At 46.7% G+C, this 24858-nt stretch overlaps 1 protein-coding gene across 1 annotated transcript in view; it reads left to right on the forward strand.

The window, feature by feature from the left end:
- The window catches only part of LOC120904079, a 44107-nt gene that overhangs the window by 16389 nt on the left and 2860 nt on the right, over window positions 1–24858 (forward strand). The window contains exon 3 of the transcript XR_005739694.1: window positions 9535–9734. The gene's annotated coding sequence lies outside the window, so the exon portion shown is untranslated. The remainder of the gene's footprint in view (window positions 1–9534; window positions 9735–24858) is intronic.

The raw sequence follows: 24858 nt of genomic DNA on the forward strand, positions 1-24858 counted from the left end.
TCCAATTGTATAAGTTTGACATGCCTGATTGAAAGCAGCTCAAATGTCCTCGCACATTCTATCGTCTATGCAATTGTCCCGCTGTGCCAGCGTTTCCATCCCCTCCCCAAAACCCCAACCCCATCCGCATCCTACGACAGCGGCCACAAGAGCGAGGAAAGTTGACAACAAATTAGTTGGCTAATTTCGAGCTAATTGAATTCTTCCTTCCGTGCTGGGTTCATCCCAGCCCAGTGAAACCGGGAACCGAAACATGGTCACCGGTAACCATAAAGTGCATAACTTTTCCGATAAAGCACAATCAGGAGGGCGGGCGGCAGCGGTGACGGATACATGCCAGAATCCGTACTGACAATCACGCTGGTCAACCACAGCCGGTGTGTGTGTGTGGGAGTGTTTGTGGGTGGCAGCAAGGTCTGGAAACTAAAATGCATACCTCGTGCGGTGTGTGTGTGTGTCTCGAGCGTAACCTCAAACGCCTGTGGTCCGGTTCAGAACATAATCAACGCATCACATATCACCGTCACCCGGCACAACCACCATGGCCAGCCATCCGATCCGTAGCCCATCTTCGGGAGGGCGCTTCCATCGCACAAAACTGTAAACAAAACCCAAGCCTTCGCGTGTTTGTGCGCGCACGCCTACAACAACAAAAAACACACGCCAGGCATAATTTTGCGCGACATAAATAAATTGTTGCGCGCCTTCGAGTAGCTGAGCTTGAAGAAAATGAAGCTCAACGGACGGCTGGACGGATTGTGGTGCGGTTTTATGCTACCCCAAGCATAAAACACACTCTCCCTCTCTCTCACACACACACATACACACATTGCAATCGTTCTAATGCTCCCGTTCTTCCTCACTTCCTCCTCAAACACACACGCTCCGTCTCTGCTCGCTTGTGCGACCCGCATTTTTCGATTGCATTCGTCGTCCATGGTTTTCATGGATTCATTTTTTGGCCCTTCCCGGCTTCCTTCCGCGCACGGTACAATGTGTGGCAAAGATTGTTAACATATGCTACCCACATTTCGGCGCAAAAACCGCCAGAAGCTTGGACGTCGAGCGAGAGCCAAGCGTTGTGCACACGGCCTCACAATGGCCACTCGGACCCGGCACGGTCGATGAACGCCATGCGCAACCATGCTGGCCGGGTGGTGGGTGTACTCCGAGACATGAACCTATTCGACACAGCCACGCACACACACACACACGTGCATTGCTCATATTGCCCCTTGCCTTTCTCGGGAAAGCCCCAGGAATCCCGTTGCCGTGCAGCATGCAGCAGCATTTATAATTCCACAGGCCGTTTTACCAGTGGCCAGCCCGTCTCGGGACTTTTATGTCGAGTGGGCTTTACGCTGCTCACTCACGTACTGTGCCTCCTTGTGTGTATGCGTTTATACGACTATAGTTCTTGGCACAGCGGCAACAACAAAAAAAATACAACATGGTTACTCACCCGCGCAACCAGCGTGGTGTCGTTGGTTGGATTTTATTTCGTTCTACCACTCCAGCCAAAAAACCCATCATTGGCAGGGTGTGTATGTGTGTGTGGGTATATGCCCTTCATCTGGTGTGCACATTTTGCAGAGTGTTGGTAGATATGGTCGGTTTCTTCTTTCTTTCGCTTTTTCTTTTCGACGGCTCCCAGCTGGAAGCGGAATGATAAAACGCATTCCAGTGCAATATGGTTTTTGGTATTGCAATGGGCAGCTAGGCAGCATATGGCCGTGGCTGTGCCGTGTGTGTGTGTGTGTCTGCTCTCGATGGAAAACATTTCCAACGGTATGATGATTTGCTGGCATGCATATATTGGGAAGTTTTCTGTCCGTATGTGCAGTGACGGGCGATTGCTGCAGGGGCATTCGAGGAGCAAATATTAGATTTTACGAATGATAAAAACGGGATTTTTGTCTAATCTGTTTCACCTAAAGCTATGCAGTTTGAGTTTGCTGCTATTTGGAGGATGAGTTCCAGGTTCTAGGAACTTATGACGCATAGGAAATAAGTTGCGTCGAGACAGCGACTGTAAATTATTATTTGCAAATTATAGTTCGAATCCATAATGCAATCAATAAGTTCGACATTAGCAAAACAAGTTTTTTTTGCTTACAAACAATTATTTTACAATAAAATCAATGGAATAATTCCACTATAAAATTATTCGAATATTATTCAATCGATCATTTAAGACATAAATGAATAAACATAATTATATAATTGTTGAATATAAAACAACATATAAAAAAATTATTGAGGATATTGATAAATAAATTTCAAAATTTTCCAATATCAAATAAAAACATTTGAAGTCCTGCCCAGCTGCCAGTGAGTATTGAACCCGATTCATCTCATCGCGGCCTTGATCAACATATCCCGTATGCAGCTTAAACTTCATGTACTCGCCGCATCACACACCTTCGTGCCATAATCTTGTCCTCGCTCCCGCACACACCACCTTCTCAAACACACGCACACATACAGGTTAGTGTCCGATGTCTCCGAACGCCATGTCCCGAGAAATCTATAGCTGAACTGTTTTCAATTTCCAAATATGCAAATAACGTCTGACAGCATAAAAACCAAAGTCACACCTAAACATCGCAACTAGCAGAGGGACAGTTGTGCAGATGAGGGAGCAGAGGTACCGGTTTGCCGGAGGAATCTAAAATCAATAACGTATATTTACTATACTTCTAAACCCCCGGTCCGTCCAAGCAGCGCAGCTTGCGTTTTTTTGTATATCACAGTTAGACAAATATATGTGAGGAAAAATAAGGGACAGGAATCGATTGCAGCAGTAGTGGCAGTGAACTAAAAGTAAAATATTCACAAAATAGAAAGAGAGAATGACAGAGAGAGAGAGAGAGAGAGAGAGGGAGAGAGTAAACAAAAAAACAGGACCAGCGGGCATGAGACAGACCTGATTGCATATCACGTGGGCAATACACCGCCCCGACATCATCTGAATACAACGACCAAAAACGGTGCATGTACGATGACTTCTTCCTTGCAGCGCGATAAACGATTTCTGAAATTGCTCTGCACCGTCGTACCGTCGTCGATGGCCGCAGGAAATGAAATGGTTTGGAACGATGTCCCCTTCGCGTCGTGTAATGTTGCGGGCACAAGTGCTGCGGGTGGAGTAGCAACGAGCATGTGTTTTGTACACCCAAAAGTGGAGAAAATTCATATGGAACCCAGCTTACAATCTCTTGGCTGCGTTGAATGGATGGACTGAAGCAAATGTAAGTCTTGTTTGGAGAGGAAAGAAAGGAAAGGGATCTTGTTCGTAGAATTTGTGTCTGGTATTTTTTAACCGCCGCCACGTCGTTCCTCGTCCAATCGGAAAAGGACGTGACGCATAGCATTTAATCAGCCACTCTCACCTGTCGCACACACGTAATATACCACTTACCGCAGAAGAACTAAGTCCGGGTGTTTAAAGAACTCTGTAATCAAACGCCCATTTAACCTATGACTGCGCTTGCCGGCACTGTGCTAAATGAATAGTATCATTACATCGTAGTAGTGCCATGAGCCACTTTGCGGACTAGGGCTAAGAGGTTCGTTCCCGCTCCGCAATTACCCCGTTCGGTGTTTGGCACGCTGCACCGGGTTCGTTGGTTTGCTGGATGAGAACACCACTGCTGGGTTGGTTTTCAACCCATTGCTTGTTGGTGCTTCAGTTCAGTTGAAATGCGTCTAATTAAATCCATCAAACTAATTGATCTCCACTAGAGTGCAAGCGTCACGGTGGTGTTATATCTATTAGTGACGTCTGATTGAAGTGCACATGAAATCGGGGTCGGTATTTATTGTTTTGTGTTCGGGTCAGTCACCAAGCCGAGGGCAACCAGTACAGTAGACTTAATTGTGAAGAAACAGTGGGTAGAAGTGGGAGAAATAGGTTCTTTCCCAGCACAAATTATGTCATGTCTTTTGTTAGAGTAAATGAATCGATATCACTCCACGAGGGTTTTTTTTGTCTCTACTGAACTATACCGATTGTTATGCAGCAGCTTATTTCTTATTTTAGTTTCCATGCAATTTTAAACTACTACATTATAGGAATGTCGGCTTTTCTGTAGTGTTCAGTTCTGCTTTCAGTCTTGTTTCTTATATATTTGATTTATTTTTGCATAACTGTGATAGTAATACAAAAATCGGTAAGAGGCCGCCACGTTATTGTGATGATACTTAAAAATATGACAACTTAGAGAGACAAAATTAAGCCTTTTCCAAGTACTTTTGAGAAAGACTTTTTTAAATTAATATTTGAGCTACTTTTACATTACATTTCACCAGAAATACGGTCACATCGTTTTTATAAGCAATGAGAAATATGACAACTTCACATTGTATGAGCCAATAACACGCATAAGCTTTAAACGTAATACAGTATACTAAACGTTCTACTAATTAACATTAGTTTTGATTTGTACCTAACGAAAATAAGAAAATAATAAACATGCCTGCAAAAATCAAAACCCTCCAAAACATCTCGTTACCATAATTGATAACTACCCGGCATACCTTGGGGGCTGCTTCTGCAAAACCAATCTAAATGACCGCCCAGCTTACAACTCATTTAATGAAACCGAACCCCAACCGTACCGACGCGATTGAAACGGTATTAGGAGGGGAAATGGTCCCTCCCTTCCCCAAACGGATAAAAATTAAACACTCGAAAGCTGAAAATTATCGACTCCCAAGCGCTTTCTGAGGTGAGCTGGTCGGCACTGCAATCAAAAGATAATCTAAATTAGCCTCAAGCTCAGCTCCAGCTTCGCCACGCAACGGTACGATTGCAAACATCGGCCAAAGTGCTGGTTGCTTGTATTTGCCAAATGACCCACAATCTCATCGTCACCGTGTTGCCCGTCGTCGTACCCGACCAGTTCCGAGTGAATTGAGGATGAGTACGGTGTGAAAGGAATTATCAAATTTTCCATCTCCCAAGGCCCGGCCCTCGGTCCACCCTTGCAAACATACAGTCACACACACACACCCTACCCAGGTACCTTTGCTCTACCCGTTGGGATTTTACGTTTGTAATTGCACCGGTTCTACAACTGTTACCGCGCTGGTCACTTTCTGGTCTAAAAATGGTTACACTACACTGTACCATTTGCTGGGTACGGACCACATGCAAACAGACCGTCTGTAGGGATGTGTCCATTCAAGACACACAGACGGACCCAGACACACACACATACACACGGTGGAAAAGGCCTTCAACGAGTCGTGGAGGATTCGTTTCCGGAAAATCTCCACGGCTCACTGCTGATCTTCCGTTTGTTCGGGCAGCACGAAATGGAATGTTTAATTTTCAAATTTGCTCACCTCAACCAGGCGGTGTCAACCATTTTTTTCTCACCACCACCACCACCACCACTTTTGGGTCACGCTACACGGGCGCCCACATTTCGACACGTTGTAGTCGTGGCTCCAATGGGATTTGCCCTTCCATTTGCAGCTCCAGGCGAAAAATGAACAGCGATAGGGACGAATGCGAGGATGGAAAGAAAAGCGGGACAGTTTCTCATTTTCCAGCTTTCGTTACGAAGCCCGGCTGCGGTTTGCATGCGGAAAAAGGATGCTCAGATTCCGGATCCTATGAGACGAAGATTATCCGGAGGAGGCCAGTTTTTGGGGTAGAGCAAACAGTGTTGGGAAAAATCGGTGTTGATTTCCCTAATCAAGGGACATTCACGAACAGGGCATGAAAGCTGCCTGTAGAGAGAAGGTGGTCGTGGGAAGCTTTGGGGAGGGTTCAAGGACGTCAAAAATCGATACGGTTGAGTGTACTATTTCAGGTCATAAAAGTTTTAATAACAATTTTTGAATAAATTAAACATGTTAAGAACTCTTTTTTACTTTAATTCCGGCATTTTTTTGAAGAAAATATATAATGTGTTTCTCAGTTTAATAGAAACTGATTTAATTTCCTATTTCTTTTCTACCACCCCAACGGCCATTCTAGCTTGACGAGCTATGAATAAATTCTTCGTCGCTCTCTCTCTTGTCATGACAGCATTAATTACGTTCTTCCTAATGAGCTAATTAATTCGGTTTGGTAAGGCAGCTACACATCACATCGCCGGGATACGGCAGAGACCTCGAGCAAGAGCTTATTTCGTACATCTTTTTGAATACAAAATGTAGAGCATACAAAATGCTTCTCCCTAAGAGCAGTCTGTTTCCTTTTGCTCGCCCATCTGTATCCAATAGTTTTACCCATTTTCCAACCAGTGCTTCTGCCAGCAAAGACAACAGCAAGTAAATGATTTTATCAACGTGTGAGTAAGTCCATGCTGAAAGACAAATCCGATAGCCACCTTCCGTCCGGCTTTCCGAAATCTTTTAACAGCAATTGAACAACCCCGGAGGCAATCGAGAGACGCGCAGCATTCCGTCCGACGCGTGGCAGCCCGGGCAGGCAACGGGTGTCCCAGAAATCTAATCCATGCTCCAGCACCGGCAAATCTTCCGACAAAACATCTGCTCCGGCCAGTTTTGCCCATGCCGTTCCCGAAGCGCAACTTCCGCTGGCAACAAAAGGCAAAGTTTCTGCTCAAACCGAAGCCATCGACTTGAACATTCCGATTGTTCCCCCCCCCCCCCCACATTCACGCGTCCTCTGTGACAACTTGGGGCTTGACTTTGCTTGCAGCTTGGGTTAAAAGTTTCAATGAAATGTCCACCGGCACACTCCGGCGCCTGGTGCTTCGAAAACTTGTGAAGAGAGCTTGTTTTTGTTTGGCAGTCCAGCGACTGAAGGTTCTTGCGGGTCGAACGGTGTCCCGAATCGGAGGGTGGTAGTGGTAATCAAACATCCAAACACACATACACAATCACTCTCTCGCTGTGGAACTGATTGCAATGCTACACCCTTTGGCTTTTCGGTTCGTGCACGTAAATTTCCAATTCTAATTTTCCCAGCGCATTCGCTGCTGTCTGACCTGGGACCTTGGGTTTGAGGTGGAAGCGGCTGGCGGCATTTGCTTTGCCTGCCTGTAATGGATGCTTCCAGCGGCAACGTTCACCAGAAGTTTTGGAGTAAGTTCTAAATAATCACTACGCAAGACACAGACCAGCACATACACACGTATGGGCACCACACCAGCAGCAGCATTGGTGGAATGTCTTCCCTCCTTCAGCCTATAGGCTTACAAAGTTCGCTTTCTCATGCATTACGTTTGCGTCGGCCAAGCAAAGAGTTGGGGACGCCCTGAACCTGGACCCCTGGCAAATGGACACTGGACCAACCGACAGTAACGTTTGATTGTTGCAATGTTGGAGGCAGGGTGGGTAAAGAGGACAGGTTCAGTTTGTTCGTTGGGCTTGGTAAACAAATTAATTGTGTCCTGCTCCGGACTGCGACGTCTTCCGCTGGCAGGTACATGCTTTGGGAGGAGGAACACACTTCACGATTTCAAACATTTTGGGGCAACCACTGCCACAACGGTGGGTGGGCTGATGATGGGACGGGTTACTCGACCTCCGAAACCAGCAGCAGTCGCACAGAGGCAGTAGTACCGTAAACACTAAGTGATACATCACCAAATGATGCTCCTGCTGCAGCATGTGCGGCACTGGGAAGCGGCGGCACGCTTGCACACTTCCGAATGAGCATGGTCATGCTGCAGTGGTGTCATTTGCGGGTCGCAAGCTTGCACTGCTCGCTGTAAGTACAAACAGCTTCTGCTTCTGGGGTTTGTGGAGTAATTTTCGGTGACCCGGAATGTGTGTGTGTGTCTGTCGTAGTTGCTTGCTTGTTTGGTCGGTTGGTCGGGCGGTTGGTTATTTTGTTTATGCAAATTAATTCCCGTTTTCCGCAGCGGAATGAGCGAAAGTTTCACTCCCCGCAAAACCACGCAAGGGCAAGAAACAAGCGATGCCAAACTGGGCCCAAAATTATCTGTGTCGCCAAAAATGGAGCAAACTTCCAACGTCCCTGGTCTGGTCGCGTGGACCCGCTTCTTGCAGTGCTCCATCCGAACCAACTGGCAAACTTTTAGCCCATATACTATGCTCATCAAAACAGGATGGGAAAGCTGGTTGGACGGGGCAGTGTTTGGGAGTTTTCCTTGGAGAATCTGCTGGCGGGAGCGGGCGGCCGAAAGGTGACGGTAAACTGTTTATCAATTTTATTTATCACGCCGTACCGCCTCTCGTGGGCAAGGGCACAGGGGAAGATTAGGTGGCAGTTTCCTGATTTTGTGGATTGTGGAACGAAACTTTCTCTTGCTGCTCTTTTCCTGGAAGCGAAACGGTCAATAGTGTGGTGGAGTGGGTGTACATTTTAAGATGGGCATTAGAAAGAGAATTATGATCTAAAACAGGGAAGCTAGAGCAAACAGATCAAACAAATGAAGAAAATGTCAAGTTGGTTGAATTGTATTTTGATGAAATTTTTAATTTTTAATTTGAAATTTGAGTAAGTTGTGTGCATAATTTAAAGTCGGAGAAAGTCGGTTTTCAAAAGTTTGTTCGTGGAATGTTCACTAACGAAACAAAAAATAAGAAAATGAAGCTAAATGTCATTTTGGAGAAGTTAAGCAAACCATACTCTTGCAAATATATGTGAATGCTCTATGAAGTCTTGGACGTTTGAAATAATAATAAATATACAATGTACAGAAATAGTCACGGAAAGATATTTAACATTTATTAAAAATAAGACATCTTAAAGTTTATAGCAAAATTAACGTAATTATAGCCACTGAGTTAATTTCAATGCTGTTTACCTGATTGATTTTCTATACCAAATAATTTGTACTAATTTTAAAATTAAACAACCAATAACATTTCATAGACAATTTTTTTAATTAAATTTTGAGCTATACGTTTGATTGAAATATTGGAAAGAAAGGGAACATATTTCTGTGAAATATTCCTAGTAAAGTACAAATCAAAATTATGCATGGCGTCGCTTCACGAGTCCTTTTAACGAGTCCCTGCGATGCCGCTCAAACTCAACTCAAACTGTCGAAGAATTTTCTCGAACCATTTTCTAAAAAACCACAATTTTCTAACCATTTTCTAACCATTGGTCGGTGGCATGAAAAGCCATTTTCAACTGGATTATCACTTCCAACTTTACACGAAGAATCTGAGCGGTTCTATAACGCCGTACTAGCTTTCAACCATCATTCCACCGATAATCACGACAGCAAAGCGTTTGCCATTTGGCCAAAGCGTTAAGCTAAGCCCACCAATATCCGCCACTGCTTGTATTGACTACTGTTTGGCAGCTTTATTTTCCACCGAAAGCCTAATCCTCTAATGGTCAAAACAGGAAGCAGGACTTTGTGTAAAGTCGTTTCTGTTTTGCACACCAACCCGCTTGCAGGATGGATGGTCGCTGGAGCGTATTGAGAGACTTTAAGAAAATTCTAGCATAAAGATTCCTCACCCCTCTAAATGAACGAGCGAGCATGATGGGCGATAAATTATGCAAGCAAGCAGAATGCTCGTTATGCGAAACAAATAGCAATTGATTTGCATTTTCCCGTTTGTTTGCAGGAAATCTTCAAAATGGCACGAACGTACGCGTGGATGTGTTGGTGACCGTCTGGAAGGAAACCCTGGAACCCTGGAAGAAGAACTTGGCTGATGGGGCTGCCAAGAAGACGGGAGAGGCAAAAAATTAAACATGCATCACGCCCGTAACCACTTTTGGGTTAGCGCTTGGATGTGTTGAACCGAACGCGCACTGTCTTCAGGTAAGTGAAGAGATGCTGGTCGGGGAAGGAAGCAACCTTATGCCGACCGTCCTGTTGCATTTGCCTGCTTACGGCATGGATCATTAAGTGGGAGAAGAAGGAAAAGAAACAGTTGAAATGTTGTACAACATAAAACGTACTGCAATAGTACGTCTAGATTTTCAACACTCCACAGTCACAAAGCAAGACGACACATACAGTGATGAAAATGTGATTATTTTGAATCGTAACCGAATTAATCCTATGGCAGTGGTACACTTAAATGATCATTAAATGAGCGTTTTGTTGGTCCTATAAAACATGTTGGAAATGTTTTAGGTAGTATTATTATCTCAAAACCTATTTAAGGATAGAAATCCTTCTATTTGAGCTACTAAATTCCATACATAGTGACTCTTTTCTACCATGATAAATGAATCCCATCACAAGCAGCAGCTTTTCGGCACGATTACATCACGCCATTGACGCGATGTTAATCATTCGCTCCAAACAGGCCGCATATCCGTCCGGCCGACTCATGTCGCGAAAGATGTTGCTGACCCGTTGATGGACCACTGTCGCTGCAAATCTTTTGGCCAGCGCCCCATCGCAGACGCTCACGCTGACACGAAGCGACAAGATGCAATGATAAATGGTCAACTCAATGCGCTAGTTAAGCCTATCCTATGTGTGGAGCGTCGTGCAGAAATGATGAATGATGTGCTTGGAGGCTAGCAATCACACACCGCACCGCACGTTAATATATTCCACATCACCTCAGGATAGGACGATCCGCTCGATTCGTACCTGGAGTTGCCAAAAAATACACCAAACCACTTTTACCATAAAGTTCTTATCATTAACAGAGACACTCCAACAGTGCAAACGGTGCACCAAATCCGGCACACCATTCATCCACACAACCAAAATCCCGTTCCGGGTGGACACAAATTGAACTTATTTATTTCGAAAGCAGCAGATAGAGAGCCTGCTTTGCCAAGGCAAAACGATTTAATGCTCAGCACCCGGGTTGTCCCAAAATCATCCACCGAGCTTTCCCGAACCCTGCACCATTCGTTGCAGTGCATTTCCATCCCGTGCAGCGTCGCTGGCGGAGCTAATTGTACGTTGCCGGCTGGACGAAGGACTACACGGACGGCGTTCGTTCCAGTTCCTGGATCAAGATTTAATAACAAACGCCTGGCTCGGTGCCAAATTGGTTCGAGCTTTTCTCCCAAGTGTCATATCCGAGCGGAAAACTCCACCCTTGCTCTGCGCCTTTCCACGAACCAAGCAAAACGGGGCCTGGTCTGGTGGGCGGCTGAGTGGTTGTGTACGTGTACTTTTCGCATAAGCCAATTGGAGCCACAAAAACCGGAGAACTAGAGAGTTTTTGGGACACATCCGTACACCTCCCTGGCAGCTTACCTAAACCATTTTTGGCCGGGTTCGTAAATCGGGTTCCATTTTTTGCTGCTCTTTATGCTCTTTTTTGTTTCTTTGAATGTGTGTGTATGAGTGTGTGATCCTTTACTTTCTGCTACGCTCGGTGGTTAATTCTATCCTCCTCTACACCCATCTCTCCTATGCTGGATATGCTTGCTTCTTATGCCTGTTTTTTGGAGATGGGGGAGAGGGGGGGCTCGACTAATACCCCCAACAAAACCGGACTCTCCCAACGGGAAGCGCTGGACGCTGGAAAGCGATAAGCGAGCAGAAGCATTTGTGAAAAGCGTTGTGCTTTTATGCTGACCAGAAAAGGGGAAAAAACACCATCAGAATCCCCTTTTCCTACCAATTCAGCCTCGCTCGGGACCATTTCCCGGCACTGGCAAACGGCAGAAATTAATCGCATTTGTGTGAATGAATTGTCCATGACCGTGCAGCCGTGCTTTAGGGAGGGAAAAATGGAAAAGAAAATGGAACCCGTTTACTCGTTTTTTTGTTTCGTTTTTGTTCCGGTTTCGATTTTCCGAACCAAAACGCTCAAAATGCTGACTGACCATTGGCGCAAAATCGAAGCGGGGGGAAGAAAGACGAATGAAATGGGTTGGGAAAAAACTAGGGCACAAAAAAACCAGCATCCATCCTTTTGCTCCCCGATTGTTCTCGTTGGAGACACGGATGGAGAAAAATGAAAATTTGAATCTGCCGCAAAACAGGGCAAACCGTCATAACATTAGATAAACAATAAACAAAATACTGTGTACGGGTTGGCCAGCAACAGAAAAAGGGAAGCTCCGGATCGAGTTGGTGGCATGGCGTTAGACACATGGTGATGTACGGCAGCCAGAAGGTACATGGTTGACATATTCCTATTGCCGAAAGATTCCTATTGCTCCCGAGCAGTACAGGCTCTATAAGGCCTTATGCACCGCTTTCTCTGAAAGGCGTTTTCCGGAAGGCCAAACATGTTTGACTAACTTTTGTGCTCTTACGGGGGAAATGTTTCCACCCAAGAAAACTCTTTTCAAATGCTTTTCCAGATGGTACAGGCATACCCGGAAGTGAAGAAGGTTTGCTAGCGGTAGGAAATGAATGTACAATTCCAATGATGATTATGATGATGTTTTGTTTATGTCTCTGTCGTCTGGTACCTTCAGTGGTTGTGGCCTTAGTGTTTTTTGGGTAAAAAGCAAAAACATAAAAAAGGGTAACAAGACAACCACAAAATTTGAAAGGACTTTTTTTGTTTTGTTGCGGTGAAATGTAGCCAAATTTAGGAAGCTTTAGAGCAGTGGGCGGACAATCTAACATTGTCACAAAAATGGAGGGCTCAGTATCATAAATCACATCACTTCATCGCGGGATACCTGAAGTCACTTTATATTTGCCCAACCTAGGTTAGGTAAGGTATAATATAAGGTAAGAAAAATATTCAGTTCACTTCATTTAACAACCAATTGCGAAATCACTTCATTTAACATACAATTGACAGCATTCAATGTGTTCCAGGAATAATGTGTAATGAATTCGAGGAATTTATTATACCTTTATATTCCTTTGATTTTGTTAATGTTTCGCTCATAATTGTGAAATGATATGCTCCACCAACCACCGAAAGCTACGGTCAATCTAGAGTTAATAATGATTACGTATGCCCATTACTCCCGAGAAGAAAAGAAACAATCCTAGCCAAAGCACAAGCATTTATCGACCATTCACCCCGTTCGAGGCAGTATCCTGTGCGAGCCTGTGTACACCATACTCACACACAAACAGCTATCAGAAACTTTCCGAAGCTGAAGTAATTCATCTCCGGTATCCTACCGAACCGGGCACACAATACCGTGAGACATTTTCACCTATCTTCCGTTTGCAGCAGCAGCAAGATTTAATATTTCATGCGGTGTCGTCTACCAGTTTGGAAATAGTTCACCATACACGCCCTGCAACCAAACCCGCCTGAACCGGTGATTGTGTGACTTTTTGACGGTCTCGATTCACGTACGGGTTCTCCAAGCCCAGGAAAGAGAGAGTGAGAGAGATACTTCACGCGTCCACAACAAAAGTCGTCCCCATCATCTGGATCCACCTGCCTTCCCCGGTAAAGATTTGTGGGTTGTTCCTGTCAGGGAGTAAGACTTTTCCGGCAGATTTCACCTGAAACATGTATGTTACTTCTCATCCTGCCGGTGACCTTTCTGTTGACAATCGAGCTGAAAATGGAATAGGAAGAAAAAAAGGATCCCTTAAAAGGATTACTCCCAACAATGAGCTAAAAGAAATCAGATTCACGGTTGTTTTCCATAGTATTTTTGGAAAAAAAATTATGAAAATTTTTTACAACCAGCTAAGCGGACACTTCATTTCAGGTCGTGATGGATACAGGCTCACACCTAGACATGTACGTCAGGGTATGTATGGGAAAATACTGCAACTAGACCGCTCAGTTACTTGTTTTTCCCCTGTTCTTGCTAGAGGAAACCGAAAGCATGTGAAACGTGCTAATGCGTCCGTGTTCAACTTTTCGGTTCGTTTAAGTGTTCCCAATGGTTCAGACGGTTGTTTTCGACGGTTTTCTCTGAGTGAGGTTAACTCCGAATCAGGATAATGACTTGAGATGTGAGCGTGTTTGTGTGTTCAAACATTAGTCAACGTTGAGTTACAGCAGAGACAGCAGAGAGAGAGAGGCACTGCGGCTGCGGTTAAGATGGAACCGAGTACGAAATAATTCATTAGTAGGGAAGAAATTATGCTGGCAAAGTTATTTTCTATTGTTCCCCAATGGCGACACCAGCCAGCGCCGACACCACGTCTTACACACATACGTTCACCCCAAAGACACACATTGCTACGATGCTGATAAGGATGCTGTCGGTAGGACGTCATTTAGTTAATTTCAAGATTTCGACACCACCCACCCGGCACAGGAGCGTTACATGTGTAGACTGCGAACGACTCGGAAGTATGCTGGCTTCCCGTCTTTGATTAGAAATAATTTGGAACGCTCGAGTTTGCTCACTTGCGGTTCCGTAAATCTTTCCTTCTGCTAAACCATTAGAGGCTTCGCTATAAAACATACTCTTAAAGCTGCCGAAGGAAACCGTTCATCTTTCCGTAACCGAATCGCTAAAGTGCGTGCAAAGATTTTATCTCTTGATTTACCATCATCCGCCACTCGTTAAGATCGTTAGCGAAATTACAAGGATGTTTGGGGTTCGCTTCAAGCGAATGACATTGAAGCTCTGCCGGGAACGTGGAGCAAACCTCCGTTTTTGGAATGTTTCGCTCCGGCTGGAAAATCCGCTGTAATTACTTTATTATGCTCTAATACAATATTCATACACCGAATCGAAGCTTAATCTTTCACTTTTCCCTTTTCCGCACTTTGCGCCGCAACGGTCGAAACGAACTCGGTTTAAAGTGGTGCTCCGTGCTCTCCGTGAGAGGCGGGTTCCAGGACGCACACGTAGGTGTCGGTAATCTCTGTTCTGTACCCAAGGCAAAGGCGTCGAATATCGTCACACCGTAATGATGTTTCAATGGAATTGGGAAATTATCAAGATTATCATGCCCTTCTGCTCTGAATCTAATGCCTCAAGATCTTGGCATGTCACGGCGGGTATCGCGCGCGTGTTACGATCGGGTACAGGAAGGTTGACATGTGTGTGTATGGGTAAAAATCGTGTTGAAATCTTACCTCGAGTAAGTGATCCTTTTGTGTGTCTGTCTGGGCACGAATGTTCAACATCAAAAAGAAGAAAAAGGTACAATTTTTGTTCGGAAACAAAAAAAAAACCATACAGATCGTGAGAAAAAGCTGTGCCCAGTGAGAGGTGTGAGAATTGTTGGAACTCCTTCCACATTCCCTTTCTGTGATATGATCCAAAAAGTGCGGCCCAGGGAGCTTCATTCATACGGCGACTGGGAGTAGGAAGATGGACTGGGTCAATGCGGTACAGCATAAATATGCAAAAGGAAAAATATTATCGTACCGAGGTCGAACTGCCAGCGCAGAGGTAAAGTGGGGGCATCTCTGCAACTGTGTGGAGGATTCGGTAGCGTGTAGCATAAAGCATACAACCGCCATGTGGGTTACACGTAGCGCGAGAGAGACAGACAGAAGCAGTGGAGAACCACGAGAGAAAGAGAGAGAGACAGGAGGCTGGTGAAAAGGGATTTAAATTAATGGAAACAATCCATAATTGAGCGGAATTTCTACCCCGTTTGTGTACGCATTTATCCAATTCTTCAACCCGGTACGTCATGCGTGGACGTGTACGTTGCTCTGCGTATTTCTACTTCTTTTTTATGCTTCGACATCGCGAGATAGATAGACATGGCGGCCGTGGCGGGGGTTAAGAGCATCCGGAGTTCCGTCCAACCCGCCTACACACAATCGGTCGGGAAAGGGAATGGAACGGACGCACGGGGTTGACAGGAAGCGTCGGCCGAAGCGCGTATCTGAAGCGAGCATGATTTGTAACCGGGTGATGCATACGGTCGACGGATGAGTGCACGGTTGATGTGATGGGATTTCTATTTTTTTTTACGAATGTGTCTCTGTGTCCGTCGACCTCTCCGCTATCGGGCCGACAATGTGACGGATGAAACGGTCCATAATTATGTATTTATGCCTGGCAGTGATTAAGGAAGGTTAAAGTGGTAAGGATAGCATCGGATGTGTTTCCAAGAAGAAGCGATGAGAGGCCCCGGGAATAGATGTGTGTAGGTTTCCTGAAAAATTGAAGCTCAGCTTACTACGATGATGCATACTCACGTTGACGAGTCCTGCTTTAGGATCTGTTTAAATTACCACGAACGAGATGGTTCAGTTTTCGGCATACGCTTTACGCGTCACTGTACGCACTATTGTCCTTTTAAGCGGTAAAGCACACAGAAAAGAAATCCAAAGCCTGCTTGTTTTTTGGTTTAGCTTACCCGTTGAGCCACAACAATAAAGGATAGCAAACAGCGAGGTAAGAACGCGGCACAATGGATCAAAGCTGAAGAATTCCTCGCCACATCGTCTAAAACCCACCGAGGCAGTGTAATGGATTGTTTTCGCGTAATTATGTCTCTTCATCATAGGACGCAGGACATGCAGGGTTGTTACAATGCGCGCGTGCTCTTAGTCCTCGGAAGTATTGTGCCACGTAGCTGGCATGTAAAATGGATGGATTTTCACCCCGATCCCAAACGCAGACACCAAAGTTCAATCGAGTGCACGTGGTGTGCGGATGATGGGCAAATATTGCGAACAAACGTGTTCGGTACTGTTGATCCTTGATCCTTGTGCCAGGTGTGAGTGCATGCGGGAAGGGTAGACGGCTATGCAGCGGCTGCAGCTTTTAATCTGCAGCGAACGAGAATGTACAAAAGAAATGCCGATAATCTCTCTCTCTCTCTCTCTCTATCTCTCTTTCTCTCTCTCCCCCTCACTCAATGTCTCTCTCACTCCCTCTTTCTCTCTCAAATGGTTCTCCGCAAAAGATTAGATAGAAATACACACCAACACAAAATAACCCACACACATTTACCATCCGTCATTCCGATTCCCATCGTTCACGTTCACACACACACGCTGAACACTCACCAATACAGACCGTTGGCAGGAGAAGATTGCAAAAAAAAATCACACTGTCAGTCAGCTTCCTTCTAGCTCGAAGAGTCCTTCCAAACCGACCGAGAGATTGACATGTCCATCTCTTTCACTCTTTCGCCGTAGACCGCTCGTACAGGATGCTGTCAAAATGGCGCTCCCGCATTCTCAAGCGAGTGCTGCTTTTCTCTCTTTCTCTCTCTCTCTCGCTGGTGTTTCGGGTCGAAAATGGTATATGCGTACTCGTTCCGTTATCGGCCCGCTATGATCGTCGCTCTCTTTTGCGCCCGAAGAACGGCCAACTGGACAGCTCCAGTTCGGTGTGAAGTTCACTCTCTCATTTCAACTGTGAACTCGTAACCGTGCGGACGTGTTTGAGCGTGTGCAGTCTTCGCGGACGTTGAAAGTGGTCTCCACTTTGTCGAAGCGTGTCGTTCGATCGGTACGGGAAGAACTGTGCCCTTTGTAGTGAGTAAGTTCACGTTTGGTCAAGCACGTTATCGGTGCCATTTTGTGGTGATAGGAACGTTTGGTTTTCATTTACTGTGCGTTTCTAAGCTGTAAGGTTCACAAGACGATCGACGTAGAGCAAGAAAAAAAAAACCGTTCCAAGAAGATAAGCCACAACACATGCTTCCTGTTGCTTTCCAGATGTGGTTGCGAAGAAGGCCAAGCTACATCGCACCACTTTGCCATAGCGCACGTGCGTTTGGCCGTCGATATTGCGTTCCCTCTTACCCCGCTTTCAGTGTGTGTGTGTGTGTGTGAGTGCGTCGCGAAACGATTGTGTGTGCTTGTGTGTATGTGTACATATTCGAAAAACTCTACCAACGGGTGCAGCAGCAGTGTGCAATATCCGTCTGGGATTGGGAAGTTGACAGGAGAAGGGCACCAGACGCAGTCCATTTCCAAACCCCGTCGTCCCTTTTTGGCGAAGAAAAAGACAACATTCGACAGGGAAGAAGTGTTGGCTGCCGTTACCGGCTCCTGGTGACTTGCAAAGGATGGCCGGAAGAGGGCGCTCGCGTGCCTCTTCTGCCCCCTTCCAAGCGCTGTCTGGTCGGTCGGCTCTCTGTGACGGTCGCCACCGTTCCGGTAGACAAAAAGAAAAGGGTGTGAGGATATTTTCTGCACGATGTATGCGGCTGTGGGTTTGTGTATGAGTGTGTGTGTGTGTAAGTGGTAGGAAAGGATCTGGATAGCAACGAGCCGTACACCGCCGTCTCCAGGAAGTGTCCAGAAGCCGCGCGCACTTGGTGGTACGTAGCGTACGTCGTTGGGTTGCAAATTTTGGGATGGTATTTTGAATGAGTCGCGATGCCTATGACGATGATGATGACGATGTCGACGAGTAGGATGCTGTTGCGCTCGCCTCAAGATGATGGCACTCGACGAGATGTGTGTGTGTGTGTGTGCACATACGTCATCATCATAATTTTTCGTCGCTTCTGGTGCTCTCTTTCGCTTGCCCTCGCTGCCGGTCTAGCAATGGTTTATAACCATCGTTTCCGGTGAAGGAAGAAAATGAAGCGTTTTTTTACTTCTTCGTCTATCGCTTCCATATGGTACGATACACTTCAATCCCCCTTGGCCCTTTTCTAGCACTTTGGATCGCGTTTGCCAGCATGGAGCATGCTGCGGTGCGAAAGGGCTGCTCATTACGCAGTTACTTGTTTCAGCAGAAGCAGCAACTGTTCGTATCGGTGGGGCACATTTTCTGGAATCGGTTACAGCAGAGCTATTGGTGCGTGAAGCTTGGACAAGTCTTGACGAGTTCAAAGCTGGGACAAACAGTTCCTCGTAGCAGGCATATGAATGTGGCATTTCGCTAGAATTCAATTGCACTCAATTTCCACTTCAACTGTTCCACTGTCTACTACAGCTTTGCGGGAATTGTGGTTACTTTGATGTATCAGTTCAGTCAAGACCTGTGGTACGCGCTGATGTCTCACTGAAATCTTTTCCAAATCACGCATACAATTCTCTCCTAGAGCAAAAACTAATACTTAACTCTTATTCAATTTCAGTGTGTATGTCACAGAAGATAGTGCAACTCATGCATCAAGTTACTAGTATTCAATTATAACCACCAAGCATACACGCGCACGCTGGAAGGAAGCAAGCAATTCGCAAGAGAGATGAATTCCCTGCCGTGCAGCAAGAAAACGCGCGCGCCTGTCTGCTGTGTGGTGGCGTCTGCTGCCGAAAGGGACTGTGTAATTGATTTAAATGATTTACTCCAGGGAGTTTCAGGGTAGGGGGAGCGGGTGCAGCGTTATGTTTCCGTTTGCCGCCAGCATCCTACTGGGACTTGAGCGCACAGCACTCTCTTGCTCTCTCTCTGACTGTGGCGTGGCCCGCCTTACGAAGCAGCTTTTGCTATGGGAAGCATAAGGAATTGAATCACACAATCCGTCCACACCGTGGGCAGTGAGCCGACTGAGTGAGCTGGGTAGTGGGGTTATGTGGACGATTTATGGGATAAAGTTAGATGCCAGAAGTGCCATGCGTCTCATAGTCCACTCATCATACCCCCATGCGATCAAATCAAGCAGCCACTTCCATTAAACGAAGGTTGCGATATCGATGACTTTTACAACATCCTTCAATTATTTCTAGCACTCTTGCACCTCTACCAACCAACCACCCCTGTATCGTGTGCTGTGTTGGGCAGCAGCCGTCCACTAGGGTTGGTTTCTGTCCCGCTGCGACTTGACGGTCCATCTTCAGCACACGAAATGGGGAAAGAATGTAATAAAAGAACCCGACCCGACTCCACTAAGCTTACAGCCGGTTACATGTGTGCGTCTGTGTGTGTGTGTGCTTGTGCATCGTGGCCACACGTTCCAATGCGAAAGCGAATTCGATACCGCAAACGACCGCGATGGCATTGAGGTTATCAACATCCGGCTGCCGGAAGCGGAAATTAGTGTGCCATCGACCGCGCATGGTCCGCATGTCCATGTAGCACAGCACCCCGCTTCGTTCCTTTTTGCGTGCGTTTCCGCTTCACTTAAAGCCGCGCCGAATAAATCCACACCCGAACCCCCCCACTGGTGCGCAAGCGGAATCCACACAAACACACATTCACATTCGAGTGGCAAGATATTTGCCCAAATTTGCCATCCTTAAACCACTGACCCCATGTGTGCGTGTGTGTGTAAGGGGAGGGGAGGGGATATGGAAAAGAAATATTACTTTCTCTTTCCGTGCGTCCACATTTGGTCACTTTTATTTTGGGAATCCCGTGGCGAATGCTCAGCAGCCAACGGGCGACCGATCGACCGCCCGGTGTGGTCTGGTAACAGATGGGCGAATGTTGAGAAGTTTTGCTGCCCCTTTGCTGCTGCTGCTGTTGCTGCGGGAAGGTGGACGAATGAACGGAAATGGCATTCCAGAATGGAGAGAGTGAGAGTGCTCTTTGCTCCGGAGCATGCTGACCGAACACGTGGCAGCAGCACAAAAAGGCGGGATGGTATTTTCTTATCAGGAAAACACAGACACACACACAAGCACACACACACACACACACACACACACACACACACACACACACACACACACAGACACACACACAAGCACACACACACACACTTACTGACAAAAATCTGCCAAGCAAGAGGTGGAACCGGAAATTCGATATTGCTGTGGACGGCAAAAGATCCCCAAAATAGGACACTTTTGTTTTCGGGAAATTGTTTTAGCGAACTAAGAAGATCACATAAAACGTGGAACATTTTCCTATTAAAACGCTACCTTTTGTGATGATTAATTATGGTTGGCATCTTTTGTGTTTTTTTTTTTGGTTCGCAAGGCACAGTTTAGATAAATTATGCTTTACTGTGAGTATAATTTTCCATTTTTGGAGAAAAAGGTCGTCCAGCATAAAAAAAGGCACATTGCAAATTCAACCTTATAATTACATGCGAAGCATAACCGGTGATGGCAAACATGCCCGACAATATTGGCCATCCCCGAGCACATGCCACAGGCTCTTGCATTAGCTAGAATAATCTCGGGATCGTATCACCAGCGAGACTCACCAATAAACGGCAGAAAAAAGGCGCTGAGATTATGGGCCCTGCTGAGGACGTCAGGGTGTGTGTTGTATGCCTGTTTGTGTGCTTTGGAGTTTACTTTGGAGCAGCCCGTGTATCCCTTGAAGGGTCCCGGGATCTCTCTACGGTGTTTAAGGTTACCGGGAAACCGTCGCTTTCTGCCCGCGTGTCAGTCGGTTTTCCAACCACCCGCTCTCTGCTCCTGTTGACACTAGCAAACCTCTAAAATCCCACCATCCAGCTCCTCCCGCTCCTCCCAACAGAGTGGGGCTCTAACGACGCGTATGCGGATGTGTTTGCTGCCGTCAAATATTTAATCAGTTGATTAGATAAAACATAAATAAATTGTTATGATGTTGGAAAATGTGTGCCAGTGTGTGTGTGTGCGTGCTCGCGCACAAGAGGAAAGCGCGCGTAATCACCCGACCCCACGAGAATGGCCGGATGATAACGACCGAAAATGGGAGCCAGGAATGGGGCCGCAAGTAATGGCACGCAGGCGTATGTGAACGGGGAAGGTGATGGAAAGGTGGTGGTGGTGGTATCCCTTAACACCACAAAGATTTCTTTTTTTTTTTGCGATTGGCACATCGCCAAATCGCATGCTTTTTTTTTTTGGTGCTATGGTGGAAGAACGTTAAATGGCACAAAACGCGTGTGGTTTGGGTGTAGTAGGCCCTTCCTGCGGCCCAGTGTGTGGTGTTGTCCGCGGTTTGAGGTTTTTCGGGGAAGAAACATCTTTAAGCGCTGAGCTCGCTGCCTGCGCCGAAACCGCACGCGCAAACATCATTGCCCTCTTGCGCTTCATCTTCACCGTTTGGGTACAGCAGATGGCAGCTGCTTTAAATTTTCCTCCTCTTTCGGCCAACACATCCCCTCCCCATCTAGAATCGGTTCATTGAGAATCGAGGTTAAAAGATGATGGGCCCTTGGGTTAGCAGTGTCTACGCGATTGTGTTTGTGGCGTAAAGGATGGTTCGGTGGGGCGGAGTGTGGCGGCTGCTGCTACCATTACTGCTGCTTACGGAGCACCGAGGGTGATTTCAGCTGTGAGATAACGCGGGGCGACCGAGTGTGCAACTCGGGATGTTTGGTAGCAAGCCGTCACCACCACCTCCTCGCTCTGGCGGACAACCGATTTCGAGCGTTGCTTCACCTATGTAAATGTTTACGCGAAATGCGCGCGGCCGCCAGACGTTGGTGGAACATTCTCGCTGATGGTGGTGGTGATATTTGGGGAGCGTGTTTGGGGGTCGAAAGGGAAGAGGATTGTGTGTGATCTCCGTTTCTTTTGCTTTGCTTTTCCACGGCCCCTCGGCTCTGGAATGTGCCGTTGTTTACGCTGTGTTGGAGGCGGTTTGCGGAAGCATCTTGAAGTGATTTGGGGCGTTTTGGGGGGAGGAGTGGGGAGTGTGGGACGTGTTGCTCACATTTTGATAGGCTACAAATGTGATTTCCATTCATTTCGGTGACAAGACACAAAAAAACACACACACAGAACAAAAACGAAAACATCATCTACCAAACCAATGTTCTCCGGGAGCTTCGGAACTCTTTTCCGGCTGATGTGGAGTAGCGGAGGGTAACAACGGATTTGAGCAGGGAAGCATGTGGATTTGTCATCTAAATCCCATGAGCCCTCCGCACTACAGCCCGTCCCCACAGGCTCTAGCCGTTGGACGGAGCAGAAGACCCTGGAAACGGGTTCGGCGTCAGCGTCTGTTTCTAATTTCGTGCGATTATGGCAAAATCTCGTGTTATCAGGCTTGTTTGTGTATGTACAGCAGAGCACACATGCTGTCTGCTGCCCGCCTGTCCCTACCGAACTGTTGGCAATGTTTGTATGCCCCTCCTTATCCACCATCCCCGAGCACACCCTGCTTTATGCCCTGTGTGAGCAGATTATTACTTGCTGCCTGTCTGCCTGCCTGCCTGCTGGCTAGCGTAATCTGATCGTTTTGGAGCAATGTCGCTTCAGTCCGCGGGTGTCTTTGTCCTGTCCGGCCCACAAATGATCAAAGCTCCCCAAACCCCCGTGTCCCCTCACACGATGTGACCAGAGAGAGAGAGAGAGGTGGCAACGTAATGCCTAGTGTCATCTAAAATCGAGTCGTTTGTACTGGCGATCGTTGAACGCAGCGAGCAGCAGCAGCACCAGCAACATGTTTTTGGAGCATAATTTATGGTAGTTGCTCTCTGTTGCTGATGTTTCGCCTCGTGTTATGGACCGCACACACACACACACATAGGGCTCGATGGATAACGAGCTACAATCGCGCGCGCACCACTGGAACACAACTGGTCCGGTGGGAGAGTTTGACATGAAAAGCTCCCCACGGGGCGGGATGATGCTTCTGTTGCGGGCACTGTATAAAGCCACAGCCGGTCACAGGATATCCATTGCGATTTGAATTGACCATTGATTGGGGAACGAGATGGCGGGGCTCCAGAGCGCTCAATACGTTCGTTCGTTCAGGCTGATTTGTTCCGTTTTGTGCTGTAAGTAAAACAACCATGCGGCGTGTCTCCCATGCATGCCTCTCCCGGTGGGTTGTTCTGGATGCAACTCTTTTGCAATTTTGCATTGGCAGCCCCTTCCTACCAGGCGTCTCCATTTCCTGAAGGTTTCGATTTACGTAGCGCTTCGGCATGACTATACCCTGATAACCTTTTGTAAGGTAAAATTACATTGCGACATACACACGAAGCAAATAGCTTGCTCGTGGTCATGCCCCAGGACCATTATCGTACTGCGTGAGGTTTCCAAAATGAAGTCACGAATTCACACAACAGCCAAACACACACGCGCACATGCGGACGCGGACGCTTAACTGCTGACCGGATATGGGAATGAGTTTATGGCTTTTACCAATTTTCACCCGATAATGTGGTGAAATAGGAAAATAAATGGAATGTTAAGCGGCATGTAGACACTTTCACACCTTCCCTGCTCCCCGTTGTCTCCCCTTTTGAACCTTTTGAGCGTGGTTGGTAGGGTTATGTCGATGAAGTGTGACCCGAACCGCGCGGCTTTTTGCACTCTGATGTGCGGGTACCGGGCAGGCACGCAAAACTTGTCACCCCTTCCGGTGTTTCATTTCCGGTAGGGTGATGTCTTTTTTTTATTATTATTGTTCCTCTGTTAGAGGGATGTTTCTCCCCATTGTGGGCGGAAGATGTGTTTGTGCTCTCTGTTGGTCGTCACAGAGATTGTCAACGTGTGTAAAATTTAGTGTCTCTGTGGCGTGTTCGAGCTTTGATATGGGTTGGAAGGGAGGGTTAGGTGATGGATAGCTCCCTAGCAGCAGCATGTCGGTTCACAAATCCGCTCCAAGTGACCAGCCAGCCAGCCTGCCAGCTAGGTAGTCGCCGCTCCCGTTTGAACAGGGGCCGGAAACACTCGTTCGTTTGTAAACAATGGTCGGGGGTCACTGTAGTGAGGGGTCGCGCGCTCGCGCACTCACACACACACACATACACACAACGGTTTACAAATTGCCCTCAATTTATGTTCATCGCTGGTACCGCATCCCGCTTAGAGCTGGTGTTTCCGCCGCCCTCCATAACCATCGGCAGTGCAATGTGCGAGTTCTGGGCATTGCTACGAAGAAGAATGCGAGGTCTGCGTCCGCAACGAAAAGAGCAACTAGACTAGAGAACACTTGAAATAGCACTGGACATCTTTTTTTTTTCTCTTCCATTTCTGTTATTTCATAACATAAAGTCAAAGCGCGACTTTACTGTGTAATGCATTTACAACATGTGTGCGATGGCTGGCTGGTGCGATGTCTGGAGACGTTAGGGCAAGAAATGTACAGCAGCCGAATGATTCGAAAAGCATCACCACCACTTGCTGGTGGGGTGGGCAGAGACAAACGCCCACTCTAAAAGCATTTTTCTTTCTATGTTTTTTTTGGTGCCATTGCCAAGACCTTGACGCTTGGCGAGAACAAACCATGATGAGCGCAGCTTGAGCAAGTGTTTCTGGTTGGTTAAACGGTGGCCATCGTCTGCAGACTCAATCGCGCACCACTTCGTTACA

This window comes from Anopheles arabiensis, chromosome 3 (assembly GCF_016920715.1).
Source record: "Anopheles arabiensis isolate DONGOLA chromosome 3, AaraD3, whole genome shotgun sequence".
Taxonomy (NCBI): Eukaryota; Metazoa; Arthropoda; class Insecta; order Diptera; family Culicidae; genus Anopheles; species Anopheles arabiensis.